Raw genomic sequence first — 16,178 nt, 5'->3', positions numbered from 1 at the left:
ACTGAGCTAAGAGTTCCCTAAACAAGGCAGCAGGTACCACTTCTCTGATGCCCAGATTAGAACATATTAAGAACCAGGCTATCTCTATAGCTTTCATGGCTTGGGAAACCAGCAGTGGAAATCTCAAACAGATATAAAGGATCTAGAGATGACCTGGATGAAAATTTGAATCTCAGGACACTCAAAAGTGTTTGACTTTCCTGGTCTGTTTTGATGTTCAAATGAGACAATCGAGATATATATATATATATATATATATATATATATATATATATATATATATATATATATATATTTAAAACCCCTAGTACAGTGATGTCTGGGGACTCTTACACATGTGCTTTTTTTAATACTGTAAATGGATGCCATTGCCTCAGTCTTTGGTATTATTTATGAATTCTAAATTTACCCCAAGAAATCCTTTTTAGAAAAAGAGTGGTGGAGATACAATGCCTATTCAGGCACTCTTGCAATGGCTTTCTTTCTTTCTTTTTTTTTTTTAAGTACATCTCTACCAATGAAATGAGGAAAGACAGCAATGTTGGAATGAAGGTGGCAGGACTGTTGGGTTGCGGTTGATTGGGTTGTGGCAGTTCCCTTGGACACACAATACCACCTGTTGGACCATTCTCTTAAAGGATGATCTCTAGGAGGCAATGCCAAGTAGCAGGGATAATTAAATATGAAGGAACTAGTGGCTGCAATGAGGAAAGTTAACCAAGCCATGATGTCTGTCAGACAGCACCCTAGCAATGAATGGAGAACTTCCAGAGGAAAGGGTTCAAGCTCGCTCAAACTCGCCCTGGGGGGATTTGTTCCCAACCTCTAACATCCTCAACTTTGTTATCCCTGTAGGAAAAGTGTGACCAGTAGGTTGCTTTATTATAATAGATGCAGGGAGATACAATTTCATAGATTCTTGATGCTCAGAGCAAGAAGAGTCCTTGATCATCAAGAACAACCACTTCTCTGCTCAGATCAGGAAGTAGAGGCTCAGAGTAAAGGGAGTCACACTAGTCACTCCGTGGCTGAGTAAGTGGGCAGCAGAGTGAATCAAGAACCCAGGTCTCCTAACTCCTGGTCCAGATATCAGAGATCAGATACGGACGGTAAGTAACAACCGAGAAGAAAACATTATAGGTGGGCCCAGAAGATGAATGAGAACTTCCTGGCCCACTCCAGAAACTGCTAAACCAGATGCATTGATTGGAACTCATTCCTGTCTCTGGAATATGATTGATCTCATGCCTTGAAAGATGACAACGTTTCTTCTCCCAAGATCCTGCTGACTCTCAGAAGGCCTGGCAAAACCCACGGCTGCTGTGGGCAGTTGAGAAAAGGGATAAAGAATAGCCTCATGGCCATGCAAGCACTCTCCTTCACTTCTCTGGCCTCGACAACTCTGTCCCCTCCTTGTCCTGCTAAGCCTGGACTGGTTCTATTCTTTGGCCCCCTCCCCTGGACTCATTCAGCTCCAGAGCCATCACCCAAGTTGTATCCTCATCCAGAAGCCAATTTAACAGGATTCTTCCTTGGGAAAAAAAATCTGTGTTTTTGATTTTAGGAAATGGGATGTGATTTCTTTGGGGATCAGTATGACCCCAAGTCATTAGTTCTACTAAGGTATCCCTTTGCAGTGGGATCTCTGTCTCCTGCTTTGTCTCAGAACATGCCCATGTTGGCCGGATCACAACTGGCACTCTAGGGTTGTCACTAAAAGTTGCAAAGAAGCAGACAGGATCCAACTTAAGACGCCTTATGTTTGTGTAACTGGGAAATTATTTTAGAAAGTAAACAGGCCTCTGTTGGCTCAAATGAGGATTAACATAGTTGGTTTCCACTTATGTAGTGCTTGGGATAGATTTGCCAGAATTTGGTAGGCCTCCCGATAGCCCTTGCTAGACCCCGTAAATAGACGTCCAGGTCTCCTGAGTCAGACTGAACCAGAAATTTCTAAGACAAAGTCAGAATGATGGCAGTAATTTTAGACTGTCATTCTACCTGTCTTCTTAGCCTCTAAATAGCCCTGTTCTGTGGTTTAAATAAGTTTCAGGGGGAAATAAGTCAAAAATGGGCTCTATGTAAGAATAACCTGAGTGTGACTTATAATTAAGCAGTCAAAAGCCTGGCCTAATGCTTAGGAATATCTTTGTAATTCCTCTTATATTTGTCAAATGGACTATAATCTGATGCCTAAGAGGAGTGAAAAATGGGAACGTGTTTTCTTCCAGTGTTCCGTTCTCTCCTGCCCACAAGACGGGTCAAGGAAAGGGAGAGAAACTTACCCAAACTGTCTTTCTGAGTTGCATGTGATGTGATGGTCTCTCTCTTGACTTCTGCGGTCCTCACCACAACCCCATGTAGGCGGTGTTATTGTCTCCCTCGTATAGTCGAGAGAACTGAGGCTGGGGGCAGGGGGTGGGGGTGGGGGATACGTTGCCAAAGGTCACTCATTATAGAAGTGCTGGGTTTGTAACCAAAGCTCATGTACCTTCAAAATTCATGTCTCCCCCTACTGAATCTCCTACATCAATGGAAATGCTCCCACATCATGCCCTGTGGTCCCCTACCAAGACTTGCCCTCCTATATCCAGTTGACTTTGTAGTAAAACAATCAGACCCATTGATTCCCTGAATAGAGTAGTGATCCCTGTGTCAGCTGCTCCACTTGGCTGTTCAGTGGGTCCTGCCTATTCCTTTGAGTGGGCTCACAACCCAGCTGTTAGTGGCAGAAAATAATGCCACATTAATTCTTCACCTCGTCCATGGTGGAATCCATTAGTTCTTAGAGCTTGGGGTGGCTGCAGATAATCCCACAAATGCCCCTTATTCTCTGCCCCCAAGCATCTCCTGTCTTTGTTTTATCCAAACAAATTCAAATGTCCTTCCTGCCTCTGGTCTTTTATCTCTAGGCTATACCTTTATTTCAGGGCTTTGAAATCCTGCAGAAACAGGTGAGTGTGCAAAAACATTCTTTGGGAGGCCAAACTCTCCGAACAGTTGTGTTTCTCTTCCTCAATATTCAAAAGATCACAGGTCCCGGTGGAAGTCAACCTGATCTGGTAATTGGGCCCCTGCCCTCCTCTGAATACTTTTTCAGGCGAAGAGGGAGCCGCTCCACCCTCCACATTCCTTGAGGGTTAAGAATTCACGTGCGAGAACAACCTCCAAGATTGGTGGCAGCCAATTTTCAAGTGTCAGAGATTTTGCTGTTGGGGACACGAGGCAGGCTCTGCCCCATCTCAAAAGTCACCTTAGTAAGATGGGTCCACTTCATCAGATTTGTCAGTCATTTCCTGTTTTAAAGAGAAAAATGCTCTCTACGTTGCTTTCAGTGGGATATGCTTTTCTTCCTTTTTTTTTTTTCTTTCTAACATAGCAGTGATGGAAAACACAAATCTCTGCAGAGTAGATCGAGACTTCCAATGACATGAATCCATTGTATTTGATTTTGGATTGTATTTTCTTTAACCCCCTTTAATGGCATAAAATTCTGGTGCCTTGCTCCCTGAATTTGTCTCCATGCTACAAGTAGGCTTTCTTCACATTCTGGCTTACACGGGAACACAACTATTCCACAAGTGGCCTTTAGTGCTCTTTATAATATGATTTCCTGTAATTTTTAAACTGTATGTGTAATTTCTATTCTGGCTCTGGCCAATATTTGAACAACTTTAATCGGTTGATTTCCATATATATTATGCAAACACTTCTTACCTGATTTTTTATGTTCTATCTTAAAACAGATACTGCACCACTTATTAATAAATAGACATTTCAATGGTCATGGGACAGAGTGTTATTTGCCCCATTGGCAACATGGAGTGACAACACAGTCTGTTGTCGGTTGTGGGAAGGCGGGTAAAAGAGGAGACATGAGCATATCTGTAAATGTGAGGAAAGAAACAATTGAGAGGGCGAGGATAAAGACTCAAGAAAGAAACTATGATGGAGGCAAGAGTGATGTGGATTACTCTTGGACCCATAACGTGTGAATCACACTCCCCAGAAACAACCACTATTGTCTCTGGAGGTAACAAAGGCCTTCGAAAGGCTGGAGGTACAGCGTTTCGTAAAATATTATCCCACCTTCACAGTTTTTAGACCTGATCGCTCCCACTTTATAGATGAGGAACTCAAAGCTCAGAAACATAAAGAGACCTGGTCAAGGTCAGACCCCAAGAAGTGGAACATTAGGAATAAGTCATAAGTGGAATAAGTCACAAGTAGAACCCAAGACCACCCACGCCCAAGCGTTGTGCTACTTCCTTTGTAGAGACTTCACCTCCTACCCCATGTGGGAGGAAGAACAAATGGATGGCTCAGAGAGACTGTGAGTGAGGTGGGAGGAAGTCAGGAAAGCACACATCAGTTTGCCTCTCTCTGTTGTCAGTAAGTAGGAAGGGAAGTTTTCTCATGAGAATAGAGTTGGAGTGGGGAACCCTGGGGGGTTACTGAACCTTTTGATGCCTAAGTTCATCATCTGGAAAGTGGGAAGTTTGAACTGATATCTATAGAGAACTCAGCAAGGGAGATAGCACATAACAAATGTTCAATGAGTGACAGTCAAAAGCTGTACCCACATACCAGGTTGCCTGAATTTGGGTTTCCAGAAGAATAGAAACAAGATGGTGGGTTCAGGGAGTTTATTTGGAAAGTGATCCCAGGAAACACCACTGAGAGAGCGGGGAGAGTGGAAAAGGGAGGGAGAAAAGCCAATAAAGGAAAAACTAATCCTTCAGGTAACTGGGCTCAATTCTATCAGGAACCCCATAAGAACCATGTGAAATGTACCAAAGGATTATTCCACCTTGAGACAGGAATCTGGGGCGTTCATCCACTGACTCCCATTCTTCCTTGGTTGAGGGTTGCCCCTGGGGTGTTAAATCTCCTACTCTGTCAGGTTTCCCTGTGCTACAGATGAGCAAGCTCCAAAATGCCAAAGCTCTAAGGCAGTAGAGTGGAGAGACACGGCCAGTGGAGATGTCAGCATGTTGCAACCTGTCTACCACAACTACGAGTGAACTCAGAGGTGGGCAGAGGGGACACCAGGTGGGGTGACAGAAGCACCTGGTACATAAGCCCACTTGAAAACACTACATACACAAAGGTAAGGTCGACTGCCACAATTTAGTCTGTAAGCCAAAGGACAAATTTGACCCACACTGGACAAGCCGGTCATGGTGCCCATGACCATGATCCATTGTTAAAATGGTGCCTGTAGCCTCCAGGAACCAGGGTAGGTAGCCGCTCTTCTGCTAGAAGGTCATCGTGCTGCAAAGTCCACATCAGTCATCAGAAATGCCTGTGGCTGACTTTGCGGTTATGAGAAGAGTATCTACTCTACAGCAATATATTTCCCTCCCAGCAAAGTTTACCCACCTCTGGCAACTGTATGACAGAGAAAGAGCGTGAAAATGATATCCCTGAGAAAGTCTCTTTCCGTCTGCACAAATGGAGCAGCAGCCCATTCATAGCCCACTATCCCAGATACTCCTGGGACCCAGTGGCTCCCGCTCCCTGAAGTCGTGTAAGGTGTCTCCCCTGAGAAAAGTCCAATTGTCCTTGTATCCTGCCTCCACATCAGTTTATCTTCTGGTCCTGGGCAGATCAGTGTCAGAGCAGTGGAGAGCAAGGGAGTCAGCAGAACAAAGAGGAGTGAGAAATGAAATAAGAGAGGCAAAAGGCAGGTCATGAATGGCCTCGTGGGCCATTATAAGGGCATTTGCTTTCATACAGAGTCAGATGAGAAGTCCCTGCAGGACTTTGAGTAAAGCAGTGACTAGACCTGATTTATGCCCAATTCTCTGGGCACTATATTGAGAACCCACTAACAGTAGCAGGGGCAGAAGCAGGGAGATTAATCAGAAGCCACACTGCATTAGCAATAATCCAGGTGAGAGCTCAGGCCAGAGCAGCAGGGCTGGAGGTGGTGAGAAGTGTTTACAATCTGGGTATGTTTGAAGGGTCGAGAAGGCAAGTTCCGCCGATGAACGGAATGCGAGGTGTGAGAGAAAGAGAAGAATCCAGGACGGGTATAAAATTTTTCATTGAGCACCTGGGAGAATCAAGGTGTCACTAACTGAGCTGGGAGTAGATTAGGGGAGGGGCACGTTTTGCAATAAGGACATGAATTTGACTTTTAGTACCTGTTAAATTTGAGATGCACGTGGGGCATCTAGTGGAAAGCCTTTGTACGTAGTTGAGTGTGTAGTTAAGGAGATCCTTTGAGGTTGAGTCGGCGTCTCTATCATCTATCAATTGATCGATTCAACAACATGTAGATAACATGAGACAAGATGACATCCCCAAGTGAGCAAGTACAGAGAGGAAAAAGAAGACATCCAAGGACTGGGCCGTGCAACATCCAGAGGTCGGGGAGGTGAGGGGAGTCCAGCAAAGGAGGCTGAGCAGGACTTGAGCTAGAAGAAAACCAGGAAGGTGTGGCGCTAGGGAGGCCAAGTGCAGACCTGGTCCCGAAGAGCAGGGTCGAGTGGTGGCCCCAGGTGCTAGCGAGAAGCTGAGTAACAAGAGGAGTTGGCGGTGTGGAGGTCATAGTGACCTTGACAAGGTCAGTCCTGCTGGGATGCTGGTCTGATACCTGATTGGAGGGGCCTTGAGAGGGAGGAGAGGAGGGGGCCCTGGAGCAGAGAGGGCCCATGGTGCCCATTTTAGGTGCACAGTTCCGTGTGCCCAGTTCTTTCACTGTTGTTGTGCAGCCATCACCCCATCCGTCTCTGGAACACTCGCATCTTGTAAAACGGAAACTCTGTCCCCATTAAACAGGTGCTCCCCACGCCCCTTCCCCCAGTTCCCACAACCACCATTCTACTTTCTGTCTCCATGACTTTGACTAATCTAGGGACCTCGTGTAAGTACAACCATACGGCATTTGTCTTTTTTGTACTGTGTTTTTAAGTATCTGAAAATGAGGCTCAAAGAGGCTAAGCGATTTACCACGGCCACACAGCTAGCAAATCACAGAAGCAGGACCAGGGCTGTGGCTTTTTTTCTCACCCAGAAGTGTTATTATGGTTAGCACAACAGGTATGTCTCCCGGGGATCAACGAAATGCACAGAAATGCATTCTTTCTAGGACGGTAATGGTAAGAATTATCAAATGTCCACTAAGAACCAGGTACTGTAAGCTCTTGCTTTGTGACCATTCGGTCATGATAACCCTCTGCAGAGGCCACTGCTGTGATCTCCATTTCACCGTGAGATGACATGATGAGAACAGTGACTTTGAGGTAACTGATCTCCCCAAACTGAAATGTGAAGTCCTGGAGGGCAGAGATCTCAACTCTCTCCCTCTCTCTTAGTCAGAGCTGTGTCCCAGCACCCTGACCAGGTTAAAGGAGTCTCCTGTGTTACTCCTGTAGACAGGATTTGGCCTTGCCCCTCTCCCACGTCTCCACATCTCTGTGCAGCTACTTCCTCTGGCCATCACAGCAGCAGCAAATGGAGGCTCCTCGGATGTGCAAATTCTCTGGCCCCAGCCAGACCAGACTCTGAAGCTCTGGGGTTGAGCCCAGCAATCTGGGCTTTAACAAGCCCTCCAGAAGATTCTAATACACATGATCCAGTCTGAGAATCACTGGTCTACCCGGGTCATCAGCTCTGAGATACTTATCCTGCACATATCATTTAAAATCCTGGCCCTTCAGAAGATTCCCTTGATTCACTTTAGATCAGGGGTGGTGGCCCTTTCTGGAACCGTCACACTTTTCTGTGTCCCTAGTCATACTGCACCATCCATGACTCACAGACAGTGAGCTCCCTGGGGGCAAGGACCAAGAACTGTCCGCCGTTGTGTCCACAGTCCTTAGCACAACACCTGCCTTGAGGAAGAGCTCGCGAAGCTTGAGTGAGAAAGGGTAAATCCAAGGAGTCTCTTCCAAACATCTACATTCCAGGAATCGTTTGAGATGCAGATTGAAGGGGGCAGAGTAATGAATGAAAGGTGGTAGACCCAGAAAATAAAAAGGCTATTAAGAGGAGTCCTCTAGGAGCCAGATGAAAAACCAAGGGCAGAAAAACAAACATTCATTCACTTAGTTGTCAAACCTGTGCTGATTGTCACATCTCTGTCAAACTCCATGGTGGTGGCTTGAAGTACAAGGGGACTTGCCCTGAAGGCGGACACAGCCTACTGAGGGGGACAGACAAGCAAAGAGATCACCCCAGCACAGCAGGATAAGACAAATACTAATACAATCCCCTTAATGGGAGGGGTGGGAATCCGACAATGCTTCCTAGAGAAGGAGATGTCTGAAATGAAGATAAAAAGGACAAGGTGAAGTTCGGGGTGTGGGTAGATGAAGGGAGAAAATAGCAGCCAAAGACCTGTTTTTTCAATGTTCATTTATTTTGAGAGAGAGAGAGAGAGTGGGGGAGGGACAGAGACAGAGGGAGACAGAGAATCCCAAGCAGGCTCTGCACTGTCCGTGCAGAGTCTGACACAGGGCTTGAACTCACAAACTGTGAGATCATGACCTGAGCCAAAACCAAGAATCGGTCGCGTCACCAACTGAGCCACCCAGGCACCCCAAGACCTATTTTAAAAGCATGAATTAGATCATGTCTCTCTTTTGCTTCAACTCTCCCAGAGCTGCTTCCAGCAGCTAAATTAAATCCCAAGCCCTTACCCTGGCCGGCAGGGCTTCCTAATTCTCTAGCAACATCTCCTGCCTCTCTCCCTTGCTCCTGGCATTCCAGCGAGAGGGAGGCGCGAGGAAAGGCCCATGGAAAGGAGAGCAGCAAGGACACGGTTTGAGTAGGAACCCCAGGCTTCCTGCTCTTGATGGAGCAGAAAGTGTGAGGTCAAGGGTGGCAAAAAATAGGGTAGGGAAGGGACCAGTGTCTGATCATGGGGAACGCTGTGTGGGTTAGCCTGGCGCACCCGGGGTTCATCTGAGAGGGGATGAGGTGCCGTTGAAGGCGGTCATGGTCAGTTTTGTGGTCTGGAAAAATCACTTGATTTCGACAGTGGTATCATCCAACATGGTAGTCACCAGCCATGTGTGGCTACTGAGCACGTAAAATATGACTAGTCCAAATTGAGGTGCACTGGAAGTGCAAAATACACACCAGCTTTTGAAAACCTAGTGCAAAAAAAAACTCAATAATTTTTAATATCGATTTTAGCATTGAGATACTAGTTTAGATATACTGTGCTAACTAAAACACATTCTTTTTTTTTCTTTTCTTTTTTTTTTAAATTTTTTAACGTTTATTTATTTTTGAGACAGAGAGACAGAGCATGAACAGGGGAGGGGCAGAGAGAGAGGGAGACACAGAATCTGAAACAGGCTCCAGGCTCTGAGCTGTCGGCACAGAGCCCGACGCGGGGCTCGAACTCACGGACCATGAGATCATGACCTGAGCCGAAGCCGGATGCCTAGCCGACTGAGCCACCCAGGCGCCCCTAAAACACATTCTTAAAATTAATCTCACCTGATTCTTGTTTGCTTTTTAAATGCGGCTACTAGAAGACTTTAAATTGCATGTGTAGTTTGCATTACCTTTCTACTAGACAGAAATGCAGACGATGGATGAAGAAGGAGAAAGACCAGTTAGGAGATTTTATCAAAGGTCTAGCTGAACAATTGATTTATTCATTCATTCAAGAACTATTTATGTCAAGCATTGCACTAGCCCCTGGAACGTGGTAGTGAATATGGCAGAGAAGGGCCCTGATCTCCTGAACCTGACATCTCTGGCAGGGAAACAGACCATAGAGAATCAAGCCGATAAATAAACAGAATAATTAGGATTTATAATGATAATGCAGAGTAATTACAATAGCATCCTTTGGTGAGGCACCCTATTGTAGGCAATATTTACACTGATAATTGAAGGAGAGGAAAGAGCCAGTCCTCAGAGAGGGCCAGGGAAGAGCATTCCAATCAGAGGAAATAGCCAGTGCAAAGTTCTTGGGGCTGTCACTCCGAGGCTATGAACAAGGGAAAAAGTGCTGGGTGATTGTAGCTAAAGACTTAGGAAGAGGGCATCTGTGTGAGCCCTTGTGGGCCAGGGGAAGGAGGTAATTTTATCCTAGGTATCTCTAATCACATATTTAATGATTTATCACTACTCACATATTTATTATCCTATTGATATGAAATGTCCAGAAAAGGCAAATCTACAGGAATGAAAAGTAGATGGTTGCCTGCAGCTGGGGTCGGGGTGGGAGGATTAGCTGTAAATGGGCACAAAGACTCTTCCTGGAGGGACAAAAATTGACTAGAAGCCACTGAATTGTACACTGAAAATGGGTAGATTTTAGTAGTATTTGTGAGAAATAAGCCCACCAGACCAATCAAAGGAAGGATGCGGAGCCTCGGGGGACAGCGAAGCAAGGCTTTAATCAATGTTCTTGCAACAGCGAGTGTCTGATGGACAGGCTCACCCTCGGCAGTTACAGCAGACAATTTATCTCCTAGCATGAAGTCCTGCCCCCGGTTCCTCATTGGCTGAGTACTATAGAGGTAAGTCCCGCCCCTGGTTCCTCATTGGCTGGGTACTACAGAGGTTACAGCCTTACCCCTACATCATGTATGGCAAAAAGTAGTCTGATTGGAACAAATGTACATTGCCTGAGGCGACACAGAGACTTTCAGTCCCTCCTCCCTTTGTTCTTTGGCGCATGCTCATTGCGAAGCCCGCAAAAATAAGCCTGAGAAATAGAGAGGGGAAGAAAACCAGGAAGGGAGGTGTCTGAGGGTTTGGGACTCCATTGCAGGGACTGGGGCTGGTACATATTTCCAATAGGTTGCAAACCTACTGTTAATTAGACAGCATAGCTTTTATTTGGTATTTCTGAAAATGAATCATCTCTCTTACGTCTCACAGTATGTAAATTTTACCTCAGCAAAGTTATTTAAAACAAGATCTCTCTGGATGATATAAGGGAAATCCATTCAGGGAAGCACGGGTGCTAGCAGGGTGACAAGTTCACGGTAATTCCAACGGCTCAGATAAGAAAAATCAACCTTGAACTTGGGTGATAAAAATAGAGCTGCCAAGGTTTCTATAAAGGGCAACATAGTCAGTATTTCGGGCTTTGTGGCCCGTGTTCCTCCGCCACAACTCCTCAACTCTCTCCTTTTAGCACAAACACAGCCCCGGAGAGTATATAAACGAATAAACGTCACCTTGTGTCAATAAAACTTTATTTGTGCATACTGAAATGTGAACTTCGTATCCTTTTTACATGTCATGAAATACTCCTCTTCGTTTTGTTTTTCTTTTTCAACCATTTAAAACTGTGAAACCAGGGTGCCGGTTGGGCTCAGTCGGTTAAGCTCCTGACTTTGGCTCCGCTCGCGATCTTGCAGTTTGGGAGTTCAAGCCCTGCATCGGGAACTCTCTCTACTGTCAGCGCAGAGCCCGCCTCAGATCCTCTGTCCCGCCCTGTCTCTGCCCCTCCCCACCCCGCCCCTCTCTCTTTCTCAAGACTGAGTAAACAGGTACAAATTTTTAAAGAAAATAAAACTGTAAAACCATCTTAGGCCTGATTAAAAAAACACATGAAGTGAGGGGGCCAGGCTTGTCTGCCCTGCTCTGGGCACCAGCGGCAATCGACAAGCGGTCCCAGCCATTTCTTCAGAGACTTCCGCTGGCCCGCATGCCAGGGGACGCTTGGCAAACAGACCTTTACAACCAGGAGGGAAAATCATCACCTAGTGATCCTGTTCTGCTCCTTCAGTACGCGTAATTACTGTCAGAAGAGGCTTCCTGTCCCCCGCTCAATCGGTGCATTGTCATTGTCATTCTGCTCACGGAGTCTATTCAGCCCTGAGCAGAGGCTTTTTTTTTCTAACGGGGTTGATCCTGTTTCACCGCCCTGAGTTTTTGGCAGGATTATTATTCCTTTTCTTTTTTTTTTCCTGAAGGATTTAAAGCAAAGTTATCAAGCCTTTCCCCACCCCCCCCATCCTGTGTATCTTTCACTAAGAACTCATATAAACCCCACAGCTCTGGCTTAGCCGTTAATCTTTCTGGCTGCTTAAAATCTTTGAAGTCATTTATCCCACTCAGGAGACAGGTAAGTCATATATTGTAGATATTTTTAAACCCTCCAGCTTCCTCTCTTTCCCGGAGCATGAAGCCAGATAAGGAATGCATCTGCTATAATTCCCAAGCTCTGGGCTCCTGGTTGCTGAATGATAGGAGAGAAGTTTCTATCACCCAATCTCTACATTGCACTTATGCTAAGACTCCGCCCCTTGATCACAGTCCCTTTCTGGTTTCTTTCCCTTAAGCTATTGATTAGAATCTTAGTGCAGTCATCAGCTGTAAGGATGGCTTGTCCTCACATCTGTGATAAAGGAAACGTAATCTTTAATCCAAAAAATTGGAATGGGGTTAAATGAATGCCCTAAAAAAGCGCTGGGAGCAAAGCAAAGCGACGGCTACAAATTATACTTTCTTAGCCAGTGGCCCAACCAATCACAGGCTTTGGTGGAGACGCAGACCTGGGGTTCCTGTCCTGGCCCTTCGGCCACCTTCTGCTGGGTCAGGTGCTTGTCCGAGCCTCGCTCTCCTCAAACTATAAGAAGAACAATCAAGGCTGCTTCAAGGACTAGTGAGCGACCGTGTGTAAAAGTCCTAGCCTATCAGATAGTCAACAAACAGGAGATTCTTCCCTCCTTTTTCTGCATTAATTGTCCTTTTTTAATTTTTTTAAACTTTTTCAATGTTTATTTATTTTGAGAGAGAGAGAGAGAGAGAGAGAGAAGGGGCAGAGAGAGAGAATCCCAAGCAGGCTCCACACTGTCAGCGCAGAGCCCGACCTGGGTCTCGATCCCATGAACTGTGAGATCATGACCTGAGCTGAAACCAAGAGTCAGACGCTCAGTCGACTGAGCCATCTGGGCGCCCCCCTGCATTAACTGTTCTTGAAGAGGCAGGACCTCGCCCTTCAGTGTCCTCCTCCCGGACCTTGGAGCTGACTGCCTGAGCGCGAAGCCAGCTGTCACTCAGCAGTGGAAGGACCCTGGGCAAGTTATCCGACACCTAAGCCTCTGGGTCCTCCTCAGGAAGAGGGAACTGATACTTGCCCGGAAGGTTGCTGAGCGAGCGGACCATAATGTGTTGAGCCCCGTTAGCTCTCACCGTGGCTGGCCCGAACGGGATAGGACTTCTGTGCGAGTCTTCACCTCTTCCCTGGGCCTTGCGATTATTCTGTATCGGACCGGGCGTCTTTTGGCCGCAAAGTAGAGCGACAAAGGTAGGTTTACCCGGCCGGCCAAACTAACCGTGGTGGATCTGTGATCCTTGTTAATTGGAAGCAACGTGATGTTTAATTAAAGCCCCAGCAGCTTTGATCCCTCCGTTTACATCCAAAAGGCAGACATACCGCGAATTCACTTGACGAGACTCTCGGGCAGATTCTTGGCTCACTGGGCACGAGGGCACTTCACAGTCCTTCTCTCAGGAGCGTGACTGGATTTCTAACCGCTTCCGCCCACCAGAGCACTTTGAAACGATCGGTTCTGGGTTGTTTTTTTTTTGTAACATCCGGCCTTTTGTGGCACACAGAGATGGTATTTGGAAGGGAGGAGGGTGCAGTGGAATGTGGTGGAAAAGGAAACAGACTTTTTTTTAAGTTTATGTACGTATTTTGAGACCGAGAGCATGCACATGCATGAATGGGGAAGGGGCAGAGAGAGAGAGAGGGAGAGGGAGAGAGAGAGAATCCCAAGCAGGTGCCACGCTGTCAGCCCAAAGCCTGATGTGGGGCTGGAACTCACGAACCCTAAGATCGTGACCTGAGCCGAAATCAAGAGTCGGACACTTAACCCACGGAGCCACCCAGGTGCCCCAAAGAAACAGACTTTGGTATCTGAGAGACTGTGGTTCTCTCGCTTAGGAGCTGTGGGACCACGAGCAGGGGCTTCTGCCTCTGATCCCTGGTACGATGGGAATATCGGTGTCTCTCCCACGGGATGCTTGAGGAGGTAAAATAACAGAAACAATGCCCCAAAATGGAGGTTCCATAGATTATACTGTCGGAGAGGGAAAAAAAAAAAAAAATCTTTGCTCTACCCTCTTAGGTTCAGTGACTGGGGCCATGCAAATTGAACAGACCACGGGAGAAGGTTTGTGTCATATGCATATGGCGGGCCTCACAGAAATGAAACGAAAACCACAGAGGTGGTTGGGCCCTGGGGCTTACATATCATTTCGACCGAAGGATGATAAATTTGTGGGGAGGTGACCAGGAAAGGAAGAGAGCTTTGAGCTCCCAGGGCGCTGAATGATGGGAAGGCAAAAATATGGGGAAGCAGATGGAGATAAGGATTATTCTACTGGCGCTCGTTGATGCAGACCCATCTTGCTGTGACTTTCCGACCTTCCGTTGTCTTCACGGCCCTAAAACCCCAGGCAGGGGAGATTCATAACAGTCCTCGTTTTCAGAAGTTTCTGCACTTAGCCAGGTAAGGGAGGCTCTGGGGAGGCTTGTAGCTGTGGCCTTCGTGGCATATTTGGGGGCAGCGTATTCTGATCCTTGTCAGTACATTATTACCGTTGTCCTATCGTTACCGGATGAGTTTTCTGCCAACGTCACTGAAGAGACGATGATTCGTGAACAACCGTCCCATTAGGGCCATGAGGAAAGCACGGAAACGATAACTTAGTTTCAGGGTAAACTTTTGGACATCGGATCCAGTCTTCATAAGATGTAACCTTGAGGATCGTATCTCTAACCGAATGGGGAATACTGTCTCTCTTGTTCGCCACTGGAGTGCTGATATCTTTATTGCTTCTCTGTGTTAAACACGTACGTGGTACTTGCTCTGCGCCCGATGCTGTTCACTGTATTTTACAAATAGCATGCGTTAGTCCTCCTGACAGCGTTGGGTGAGGACACTGAGGCACGGAGAGGTTCAGTGACTTGCCCAGCTAGCAAACGGCAGAGCCTGGAAGCCGACGCAGGCTGGCAGGCTCCAGGGTCCGTGCTGGTGACACCAATGCCATGCACTCTGCAAATATTTTCGAGTGAATGAAGGTTGAGGGATTGACCCAGAGAGCACTACTCAATAGCCGACTTAAGATTAAAATCAAGTCTCTCTGACCTACACCCAGCTCCTCCCCAGGGTGTCCCACCATGGCCCACGCTCCCAAGGAGGAGTCAAGGGAAGCTTGACCTCCCTAGTTTGGCAGAAAGGCGAAACGCAGCCAGTTCTGTTTGTAGAAGCTGCAGAGTGGAGGGCATGTCCCCGGCCCCATGAATCACTGCACACAGTCTGCATCACTCTCCATCTTCTCGTTTTTCCTTTCTGGGGTCGGGGCACTGAACGGTGTGGAAATTCTTGTGGAAATTAGCAGCCCCCAGGTGGCTGTTAATTGAGCGCCCGTCTCTTGATCTCACGGGTTGTAGGATCGAGCCCTGCATTGGGATCCATGCGGAGTCTGGAGCCTGCTTGGGATTCTCTCTCTCCCTCTCCCTCTGCCCCTCCCCACTCTCTCCCTCCTTCCCTCCCTCCCTCCCCCCCCTCAAAAAATAAAAGTAAATTAAAAAAATGAAAAACACAATGTGGAAATGGTTGAAAAGGAGAGCGAGCCAGCTGAGGACCAGGGGTGGGATCCTCACAAGTCTCAGCTCACGTGTTCAATCTGCGGATTCTGTCTAATTCAGCAGAGAATTCACGGAGCAATTCTCCCGGATCAGTACCACATCAAGCCCGTGGTAAAAGCAAGTTCTCTTTGATAAAACTCCCCGACTCTCCAAACTACCATAGCTCCAAAGACTGCCGGAGATACACTTAACAAATTCTGCATTGTTTATCTCAAATTCGTATTTAACTGGGTGTCCTGTGTTTTCATTTGCTCGATTCGGCAACCTCACCCCAAACACATAGTCGATTTGGCCAAGAGCAAAGAATTAAAAAAAAAAAAAAAAAAAACTAGACAGAAAGAAAAACACATTTTTCTGCAAGAACAAAATCAATAGAAAGCTGCCTTCTCACCGTAATAAAGGTTAGCGTGTCTACTCTTCATAAATGGAGGTGGCGATTAACACGAGGAAGCAGGAGTCGAAAAAGGGAGGTGTATCCATTACGTAGATGTGGATAATTATTTTTCTACTACAAATTTGTGTCTGTTCCCGCCTCGGGCATGGTGTGGGGCTTCAGGAGGGGGGTGGAGGAGGAAGGGGGGAAGAAAAGAGA

This window comes from Panthera onca, chromosome F2 (assembly GCF_046562875.1).
Source record: "Panthera onca isolate mPanOnc1 chromosome F2, mPanOnc1 haplotype 2, whole genome shotgun sequence".
NCBI classification, from domain to species: domain Eukaryota; kingdom Metazoa; phylum Chordata; class Mammalia; order Carnivora; family Felidae; genus Panthera; species Panthera onca.
Note: the sequence above shows the minus strand (reverse complement) of the source record.